The 11,399-nt window shown below is 41.6% G+C and overlaps 1 pseudogene; it reads left to right on the top strand.

Annotated features, from left to right (window-relative positions):
• Window positions 1–6,659: 6,659 nt before the first annotated feature.
• On the top strand, window positions 6,660–10,950 carry LOC117450633 (C-reactive protein-like; annotated as a pseudogene).
• Window positions 10,951–11,399: the final 449 nt, after the last annotated feature.

Genomic DNA, 11,399 nt, shown 5'->3' with positions numbered 1-11,399 from the left:
TATACAGGATGACATCATCTTCAGAGGGGAGAGAGCTGTCATCCCATATTCACTACAAAGGGACATCACCCGCCGGATCCACTCCTCTCACCTGGGTGTGGAGGCATGCCTCAGGCGTGCGAGAGAATGTGTCTACTGGCCGGGAATGAATGAACAGATAAAAACGTTCATAGTGAAATGTGACATTTGCAGATCAGTTGACACAAAACAACAAAAAGAGACACTACATCCACATGAGGTACCAAGCAGACCATGCATGGGCCAAGGTTGGTACAGATTTGTTTACCTTTAACGATAAGAACTATCTCATTATAGTGGACTACTATTCCAACTTTTGGGAAGTTGACTACCTACCTGATACAAAGTCAAGTACTGTAATTAGGAAGCTGAAAGCTCACTTTTCCCATCAGGGGATTCCGCTTATTCTTTTTTCGGACAATGGGCCCCAGTATTCGTCCCAAGAGTTCCAGCGTTTCAGTCGGCTGTGGGAGTTCGAGCACAAAACGTCGTCTCCTGGATACCCACAGAGCAACGGGAAGGCCGAGTCTGCTGTGAAAACTGCAAAACGACTGATGCTGAAAGCTAAGGCGGCGGGACAGGACCCGTACCTGGCTATGTTGGATCACCGCAACACACCTACTCAAGGACTGACTACAAGCCCGGCTCAGGGACTGCTTAGCAGGAGGACCAGAACTCTACTACCTGCTCGGGACAGTCTCCTACAACCCGAGGTGAAACAGACAACACAAGAGCGGATTGACAGGCAGGAGAAGCAAGCCACATACTACAACAGGACTGCTAAGGACATGGACATGCTCAAACAGGGATAGAGTTCTGCCTTACAAACCACACACGATCTGGAGGACGGCTACTGTGGTGGAGCCTGTTGACCACAGGTCCTACACGGTGCAGCTGGAGAATGGAGGTATTCTAAGGAGGAATCGACGTCACCTGAGATGGGTCCAGGGCACAGTACCGAGTGTGACAGCCCGTACGGTGTTTCAACCCCTGACAGAGTCATGTGTGACACACAACAGACTGTGACTACCAGAGCTGGCCGACCAGTTGTTAGGCCACAGTACTTGCAGGACTATGCACACTGATATGGGGTCACTGATGTGATGTGACTCAAGGACTTTGGGGGGGATTTAAAAGAAAAAATGTTGAGTGAAAATTGTATTTTGAAATTTGTATTTAAGAAAAAAAATTAATAAGTGATTTTGTACTTACACTTAAAAATAAAAATAAAAAGGATGTTACAATAGATGTTATATGTTTCCACACGGACCCTGTTGAAGGGAACACACACCGGAGCAGGCATGCGGATGAAGCCAGGGTGTAAATGTTATGCTACGTTCTATGTAAAAGTTTAATAAAGTGTAAGCAGCTAAAAGTGCTTCAACCGTCCATTGTTTTACAAAAAAGTAATAGAGATTTTTGTCCAGAAGGATAGGCAAATGGACTTCATCTTCAAGTCAAGGTAAGACCGCAATTTTATTGAAAATGAGATCTTACTAAGAGAGAACAATTCAATATTTAAATGATACAATTACATTTTTTGGGTATCCTTTTCTTGAACTGTCTGTTTAAAATTAATCGAAGCATCAGACAAAAAAAGCAATTGAAAATAATATTATATTTTGATTTAGGTCAAAATATAATATTTGTAAACCTGAAGAGTCAGTGCCAGTGCCTCACCAGCCATGAACCTCACTGCACGTCACTGCTTATATATAGACATCTAAGTTTTTTGTGCCCCACCACTTTTGTGCATATAAAAACGCCACTGATGCTAGGATAATGCTATACAATGCTAACGGAGGCGAGACGTACGTTATTCACATGCTTATCCACACATACGTTATTCACTCGCATATCCACACGTACGTTATCAACACGCATATCTAAGATAGCGCTTTCCAAGCTACACCGCAGCCATGTGAGCGCGTACTTTGAGCACGTACTTTGAGCTCACCTATGATACGTCGCCGTGACGTCTGACATCGCCTGTATTCTACGTCATTCAAAATTGATGGAGGCGTTAGCGCACGTTAGTTATCCACTCAGTCAGCTTAGTTGTCTGTTCTTTGTCACAAATCACACCTCATAGCCCAACACACCGAGATTATTGATTATTATTATCTGCGCACCGAGCCGGAATATTCTGTCCAAATACTCCAGCATTTCCCGGTCACAAGGCAGCGGGGGCAGAGGCTTTTTCCCCTCCGCCCATCCAGCTGCCTGCGGAAGCAGATGTGTCTGAGCAGCCCTGCACCGCTAGGAATCCGGACACACCTGCCACTGGAGCCCTCGCTCTCAGCGGCCGTCGCCTCCACACACCGCCAGATGTCTGGCAACCGGGGCAAAACGAAGGCCGGCTGTGCCAGGGAAGCCGGGCTGTAAAACCCCTGACGGAGGCGGCTCACTGGCTTTGGCAGTAGTGGCGGAGGGAGCGGTAATCCTACACGCTCCGCCGCGATGGCCATCACCGATGGGAAGGCCTGACGTGCGGACCTGTGTGGCGGCCCGTCCGAACCGGAAGCACCCGACATCGAGGAACCCTCGTCCTCCTCCTCTTCGACGAACGGGGCCGGTGTTGCAGTATAACGTGAGTCATGACAACTGGCGATATTCTATTATTTTCGTCATAGGAATCCGGGGCGTGTACATTGAGGACCCATTGTTGACTTACCATGTCGATCGCCTCGTTTGTCGTTTACGTTCATCTTTTGCTATATCTGCCTTCCTAAGATCACTTTGATGGACATTCAGTACTCGTATGTGAGGTTGTGGGTGAGAGGTGGATATCGTGACGCTTACAGGGAGGTATCGAACATTACAAAGTAGGTGACTGTGTGGATGCCTGTTCAAAATATTGCAAACTTGAATAAATCATTTAAATTATATATTTGTGTCCGACTTTCATTTGTACATCGTTCTTAATGTGATGTATAGTAGCTCTGATAGCTGTCCATACCTTCAGACAGCCTAAAAGTAAAACACAAGTCGTTTATTCACAGCCCGAACGCTCATCGAGATGACTGGATCACTCATGACAGGTTGTGATCAGCTCCGATTAAATTGTGATATCAATGCTGTAGCTATTCTCCAGGGAGCACGTTTTTTTTTATGAAATACCTGTATCCCTCTCATCACAACAAGACTACACTGTGCAGGAAAAACAATTATATACATGAAAATAACCTTGATGCATGGGAATGAAACACACAAACTATCTTCCGTGGCTCTACTGATATGTCACAGTAACGGTCAACCACAGAAACGTAAGTCCAGCGGGGCACACGTTGAATACATATAATACAGTAGTTATATTATGCCTTTAAGCCTATACGTTTAACCCATAAGAACCCGGACCCATTTCTACTTTTGAGGAAATTAAGGGGAACGTCATTTAGACTAAATAGACCACCTAGAACACATTTATGACAAGTAACCCCCCCAGTGTGAAATATCTGAAATGTGACATATATGTCACATTGGGCTTTAATGGTAAAGTAACTCTTATTTATAACTTCATTAATGAGGATGATTTTTTTGGTTTACATGTGTTTGAACATACTTTGAATTGAATAATAAAGAATATGTTAACTAAATATAATTGAATCAGCTAAATTAACTGAGCAGATCATAATCATATTTGTAATTGTGCATATATGTCACTCCGGGTTTACTGTGAATGTTTAGGGTTAATGTCCCGATGTGACATCAGTGTCACAGCAATATTTATGCCATTAGTTTCATATCAATTTCATCAATAAATGTTTCTACAACAGGTTATATGTAATCAGAATCAGAAAAGAGCCCAAGACAGCTTAATGTTTAACAAATTACATGTCATGTAAGCATTTGTATTCTTAAATGGCTTGAATGTTAACTTTAGCAACAAAAAACCTTTCCAAATGTAGCTAGTTCTGTCACATGTGTTAGCCTGGCACATGGACATCTTGGACATGTTGTTATGGGAACACAAAAGCAAATGACAAGGACCATAACCCACCAGACTGTTCAGTGTGTGTCACTTAGGGACTTCATGAGATCAAAAAGGCTAAAGCTGTATAAGGAACTTTCCAGAACATTTAAAGTTCATGTGACACCTGTGTCTGCAATTCTGTCTGCCTTCCGTGTTGCACCATGAGGACCCACTGATATAAAATGCTTAACTGTCTAAGTTGCAACCATGCACTTTTTGGAGGGCTAAGCGCAGCTTGACATATTTTTGGCTTCATTTATAGAAGGAAAGACAACAGTGATAGTTATGTTTCAGAATAACATTTATTGGAAATTGTTAGAACAATCTCACTGGTCCCCGGCTTGAGCTTCAGCTCAGGATCCATGTATCTGTGATCCTCTCCAGAATGGAAGTAGTCATCACATACAGAGCATCAACTAGTTCCTGAGCAGTGTCCTTCACATGCTGATATCCAAGAGAGGCAGTCACACAGTCACAAGATGGAGGAATAGAAAGCAGTATTCAATGTTTACTTCAGATTAGCTCCACGTCAGAAATGAGCATGCTTGTCATATGTCTATCTCCATAGAGGCTGAATCATCATGCTAATCACATAGCTATCATATGCCTCAAACAGTCCTGATGCTCTTCTAGGTCATCTCACATCCTGTCATGTTCACAGCTACAGCTGGGATACCTTTGTTATCATGTTACTCTCATACTGGAAGAGGACATTCAGGATTTTGCCAACAGAAATAATAAAGTGTGTGTGTGTGTGTGTGTGTGTGTGTGTCTGTGTGTGTGTGTGTCTAAGAAGTGCAGCCTTTACAAAAGAAATCTGCATTGACAGGGCTCCCCAACACAGTATGTGTGGTACCACATAGCGCACCCAGTGCACTCGATCTTAAAATAAACAGAAAAAAGACATGTTAGAATATTGACAAACATTTTACATCACTCATCCAGAGTAAGCAGTAATGACGTTGTTTACATTTCATTAAGCAAGCAATGTACAGTTTTAGATCTTAGCTGTTTTCCTTTCTGTTCAGAGTCCATGCTCAGAAGTTTCTTCAACTGCTCCAGTGTCCTCCCATAGTGCAAAGACATGCAAGTTTGGTGAATTAAAGTAAACATTTATAATATCTGTTATAGAGAGTGTTCACCCAGTGATGTAGAGGTAACCAATCCAGGGTGTATCCCAGTCTTCCAGCTAAATGTTGGTCAGGAAATAAATACAACTTATTACCCATTCATCAAGGTTATTTTCATGTATGTAATTGTTTTTCCTGCACAGTGTAGAGTCTTGTTGTGATGAGAGGGATACAGGTATTTCATAAAAAAACGTGCTCCCTGGAGAATAGCTACAGCATTGATATCACAATTTAATCGGAGCTGATCACAACCTGTCATGAGGATCCAGTCATCTCGATGAGCGTTCGGGCTGTGAATAAACGACTTGTGTTTTACTTTTAGGCTGTCTGAAGGTATGGACAGCTATCAGAGCTACTATACATCACATTAAGAACGATGTACAAATGAAAGTCGGACACAAATATATAATTTAAATGATTTATTCAAGTTTGCAATATTTTGAACAGGCATCCACACAGTCACCTACTTTGTAATGTTCGATACCTCCCTGTAAGCGTCACGATATCCACCTCTCACCCACAACCTCACATACGAGTACTGAATGTGCATCAAAGTGATCTTAGGAAGGCAGATATAGCAAAAGATGAACGTAAACGACAAACGAGGCGATCGACATGGTAAATCAACAATGGGTCCTCAATGTACACGCCCCGGATTCCTATGACGAAAATAATAGAATGTCGCCAGTTGTCATGACTCACGTTATACTGCAACACCGGCCGGGTTGCACAATTGGTGGCTGACTAAATACTTTTTTGCCCCACTGTATGTGTGCACATATAAATCATTAGTCAAAACAGGGCTACATTTGATTGAATTATAAAAGGTATATTTCACAGATAAACCTAGTAACCCCACCCCCTTAAAAAAACGGCTCTTTTGAACCGCTCTCGCAAAGGAACGGAGCCATAAGATTCGGCTCCCTTCAAAGAGCCATAATTCCCATCACTACTGTCTGTTGACCAGAGGTTGATACATAGGAGGTGAACCAAGTTGTGATCAGATCTGCTAACATGACATTAACTCTGGGTCAGTGTCCTTAGATAACAGTTGAAAGAGCACCTGATAAAACGTCCTCATCGAACCCTGAGTTTCATGTTTTAGACTAATTTCTCATTCCTTCTATCACTGAAGCTGCTCTTTAGTCAATATTGAGGTTTTGTTGTAGAGTTTTGATTATCTGTAGTCCTTTTGTGTCTTTAGTTGGTGGTTTTGCATCTCTTTGTTGTCATCTTATTTTTGTGTTAGTGGTTTTTTGGCCATTTTGTGTGTTTGTTTTGGGGAATTTCGTGACTCTTTGTTAACATCTGTTTTTGTTTCTGCATCTTTTTGTAGTCGTTTAGCTTCTCATTGTAGTCCTTATGGCCAGCCAGTTGCATGTTTGTCCCGTGACTCCCCATTTTGCAATACCTGGACTATTTGCCTATTGATCCATTTGTCCTCAATGTACAATATAATCTTGCCCACATTTTTTTATATCTCAGGCTCAAATTCATTACATAACAAGGGGGAGGGTTCAGGGAGTCACTACATAAAAGCCCCAATTTTCAGATTTTCTGCAGCTGCACCTGAGAAAGCTACACAGTAAGTACACACCTTCCTTATATCTTTATATAACCTTTTTGTATGCATGAAAACACTGTGATTTAAGATTGAATGTTGTATGGATGAGTTGAAGAGTAAATTGTAAATTGTCGTTTGCTCAGACAAAATGAGACTTCCAGTCGTCCTATTCCTCGTTGCCAGCTCTGCTGGGTTGGCAGGTAATTATATACCCTGTCCTCCTGTCTTTATGTTCATATCTGTGCATGTATACAAGTATATATTAAATGGCTTAAAGTTCACTTAGTTAAGACTTATTTTATTCAATTTCAGCCAATTTACCATTATTTATTTTGAGTCCTATTCATAGCCTTACAGCTCTTACCCTTATATTTCAAATAAACTGTACATTACAGTATTTGTCATATTTTTTGTATATTTATTTTTTCCTTGACATTTTTTTTAAATATACTTATTTTCCTTAGTTTATGAAAACTGACTTGCCAAAAAACCTGGATTCTGTATAAACTGCACAGCTATTCTATATTATTTTAAGATATACTGTAAATATTTGTTCGTGGTAATTTGTATATTTGTATTTTTTTAATTTTTATTATCTCTTATTTTTCCATTTTAATTTCTCCTACTGTGTTTTTCCATGCACCATTTTACCCCAAATCAAATTCCTTGTAAGTGATAACCTGATTTATATTATCCAAAGCGTCTTTTTTATTAACTGTCCCTCAGGGAGTGTGTTTTTAAAGACCTTGTTGTTCCCTGATGAGTCGAACAACAGTTATGTGGAGATGGTCCCCCAGAAGTCCCTGAACCTCAGGGCTTTCACCCTGTGAGTGGCCACAGAGCTGCCCAATATGGAGCGCGAGATCATCCTGTTTGCATACCGGACTCTAGACTTTGACGAGCTGAATGTGTGGCAAGAGCTGGACGGCAGGTACACACAACAACATGCTTACATTGACTCTAACATAAGAACATATTCAGTGATCATTGTTTTAGATTGTTGTTTTACATTTCACCATTTGCATGCCAAAATATCCCTCATATTCAAACTGATTCTAGTAACTTCTCTTCTTCTATCACGAAAGTGACCCGAAGTCCTTGTTTTGAAAGTCACAAGGTTTTGCACTCAAGTCATAACATTTTAGTCTTAAGTCCCAAACTAGGGTGGCCGATAGATGCAAACTCGCTCAAAACATTTCCATTAGGAGAAACGCACTGCAGCTTCAGAAACGATGTAAATATGTTACGGTGTGTGAAGAAGGTAGGACCCAAATGCAGATTAACGTACAAATAATTCCTTTATTTCAAGGCTATGCTGACAAATACAGAACAGAACACTCACCGAGGACAAGCCAATACACAAGACAACCCGACAAAGAGAGACAGAAAACACACAACTTAAATACACCCAGAACTAATCACATAAACACGAGACAGGTGAGGAGGGAGGAGAAAACACATAGGTACCAGGTGAACACAATTGGGTAATCAGAGAGGGAAACCGACAGAAAGCAAACAGGCAGGAAACGGGGGTGAACACTTTACAAAATAAAATAGGAAACCCAAAGATAGAAAAGGACACGAAAAATACTAACACAGACAAATCCTAACAAAATATAAAAACACAAATGACCAACTTCACAATACATGCGCAGCGTTTACTAAAATATGCATAAACTAAACGCTGCAAATACAAAACCCTGCAATAAAGATGAAAACACAACGGAAACAGGGACAATAGGCGCTTTCACGCTGGAGTACTTTTCCCAGGAATAGTTCCGATAGTTCCTGGGATTTTGCGTTCACACCAAAAAGATCTGGAACTAGAACCTTTTTGCGAACCTTTTCACCCCTTTTTAGTCCCTGCTAGAGAGCAGGGACTTTCCTGGGGAGAAAAAGGTTCCAATTTCTGATTGGCTGGGCGAATTGCAAACCACGCCCCGTAAAACTCTGAAAGGTTTTTGTGAAGCCGCCATTTTATTTGCTCGCATTAGCATTATTAGCATTAGCATTAGTTACGGCATTTCCTGTTTCTGCCGGAGAGAGGGGACTTCGTCCCAAAGCTTGCCGCTGTATTTACTCCCTCCATCTGACAGGAGGGAGCCTCGTTGAGCTGCGAGTGTCACTCCACAGAGTTCGCTCCGTCACGGAGGGGTAGTGTGTGTGTGTAGGGCGTGGTTTGGGATTGGGCCTTAGTTCCCAGTACTTAGTTCATCGGAACTAAAGAGCAGATCGCGTTCACACCGGAATAAGTCCCTGAGGGAGGATTAGGCAAATGAAGCAAGCCCCCAGGAAGTGCGCCGGACTCTGATGAAAATATTCGTTGTGTCCAAACGGCAGTACTACAATTTCCGTATCAGTCCGTGACGTCAATGGGCCCAGAAATACTTTTTCCCATAGACTAACATTGGGAAAGAGACGTCTGTAAATCAGCGGATACTTTTTAAAAAACTAAATAAACTACCCAGTATGAACTATTGTATAACCCTTATTATAATCATTAGGTTCTTAAAGTTGTAAAATGCACTAAAAGCTGAATCTAGATTTATTTTCTGTCTCCATTCATTCTACTGAGCCGAGAGTGGGAGCTCGGGGGGCGGGGCTTAAGGGGCGCATGCTCTGTGAGCTCACATACGGGTTCTTCTGCTCTGACAGGCATGATGGGTAATCTGTGACGTTTCGCTCTCTCAAAAGTTGGGCCATTTTGTCGTCATGCGCCAATGAGCAGCTCTCATAGGAAAGAAAGAGACCCCGCCTCCAACGCTGCCGCTGACGTCACTTCTTCTTCTTCTGCTTTGGGTTTACTGGCAGGCTGCAAACAACTTCACGGTGTATGTATGTAGTCCGGGCCTGTGTACTACTCAGTATTTCAAGTATCTAAATCTAGTCCACATTGACAAACTACCATACTATAATGCTCTTACATGTATAGAAACAGGATCATATAATAACCATAATAATAAAATACTGTGAAAAAATCTATTCTGCATAACGAGTACATTTACTTTTGAGACTTGAAGTACATCTAGGTGATAATTAACCAATCGTGAAAGTACAAAGGGGTCTTAAACCAAGAAACAAAACCTCATTGGCTGGTGTCTATTTCTGACAACGTGATTCGTTCAGATGCGTCACGTGGTGTGCTAAAACACTTCCTGGTTAGCTTTCCGCTAGAAATTGAAATCTCAAAATGGCAAAAGAACAGCGAAAAAAACGTTCACAGAGAAGACGACAACAATTGTCACTTGCACGAAGCAAGGTTATACAAAAAGCAAATGACCCCGAACATGAAATACCTTCACGGAGTGCGTCGATGCGCAAGCTGTCATCCAAAGAACAGGAGGGTTTAGCTAGCGCCTCACTGCAATCTTTCAAGGTCGTTTTCTCAAAATGAGTTTTTTCTCCTACTCTGAGTTCGAAATTTCAACTTCAGTAGTTTTTTTTTTTCATGTTAATCCTTTTCTACGTTTACTTGAGTAACATTTTGAAATCAGGACGTTTACTTGTAATAGAGTATTTTGAGACCATGGTATTTGTACTTTTACTTAAATAAAGGATCTGAGTACTTATTTCAACACTGACCAGTCCCCAGTTTGGAGTAACATAAACCCTTTGAACTCTGATTATGTATATCTGTGTGTTTAGATACTCCTTCTACCTGAGTGGAGATGGTGTTATGTTCAAGGCCCCTAAGCTTGGACCCACTGAGACCCACATGTGTGTCACCTGGGATTCCAGTTCAGGAGCGGCTGCCATCTTCATGGATGGGAGGAAAAGCGTGACCAAAATGTACAGGAAGGGTCACAGGATCCGCTCCGGAGGCAAGGTTATCATCGGGCAAGATCCGGATGACTACCTGGGGAGTTTTGAAGCCAAACAGAGTTTTGTTGGGTCGATCAGTGATGTTAATATGTGGGACTCTGTCCTCTCAGACAGCACCATCCAAGACATGAATTTAGGGAAGAGAGTACCAAGAGGAAATGTCTTTGACTGGGAATCGGTTGAGCTTACATTTAATGGAGGGGCGGAGGTTGTTAATAGTGAGCATTAGCTAAAATGCTCACACACAACATGCTGGAATCTTTTTTAAATGTCATAAATCAACTAATGCAATGTAACTTTACACACCCACATTAACTGTATGATATATTTGTTGATGAAAAAGCAGGTCTGTGATAAAGATGTACACAAATTGTTTTACCGTAATTGAAAGGTATAATTTGTAACATTCTGCATTAAAATGTCCAAAAAAAAGGCTTATGTTACATTTGTTATGACTTGTGCACTTGCATTTTGCCAACAGTTAGAAATCTTCATTGTAAGTGAGAAAACGACAATTTTTATTAGGATGCCTCATTTAACTGTCATTTTAGTCAGGATTTTAGTCATGCAGGCAGGCCCGGACTGGCCATCGGGAGGACCGGGAGGTTTCCCGATGGCCTGGCCTGTTAAGTGCAACCTGATCTCACCAGAATGCGTGACTCCACCACGACTCCTTAACACCACAATGCGTGGTGGAGTCACGAACTTTGTTACATTTGCGTGTCGGCACCACGCAAACAACCCCAATGTAAAGTGAATGAGGCTCCTTTGTCGTGGTGCACACACGCATTTCTACAACGTGCATTGTGTGTAATGCAACTGTTAATTTTATTAAATTAGTTTGTTTTTAAGGAAGGCCAGAGCTTCAGCTGTGTCAAATAGATTGTTCCCT

This window comes from Pseudochaenichthys georgianus, chromosome 8, assembly GCF_902827115.2.
Source record: "Pseudochaenichthys georgianus chromosome 8, fPseGeo1.2, whole genome shotgun sequence".
Taxonomy (NCBI): Eukaryota; Metazoa; Chordata; class Actinopteri; order Perciformes; family Channichthyidae; genus Pseudochaenichthys; species Pseudochaenichthys georgianus.
Note: the sequence above shows the minus strand (reverse complement) of the source record. Positions and strands in the feature narration are given on the sequence as shown.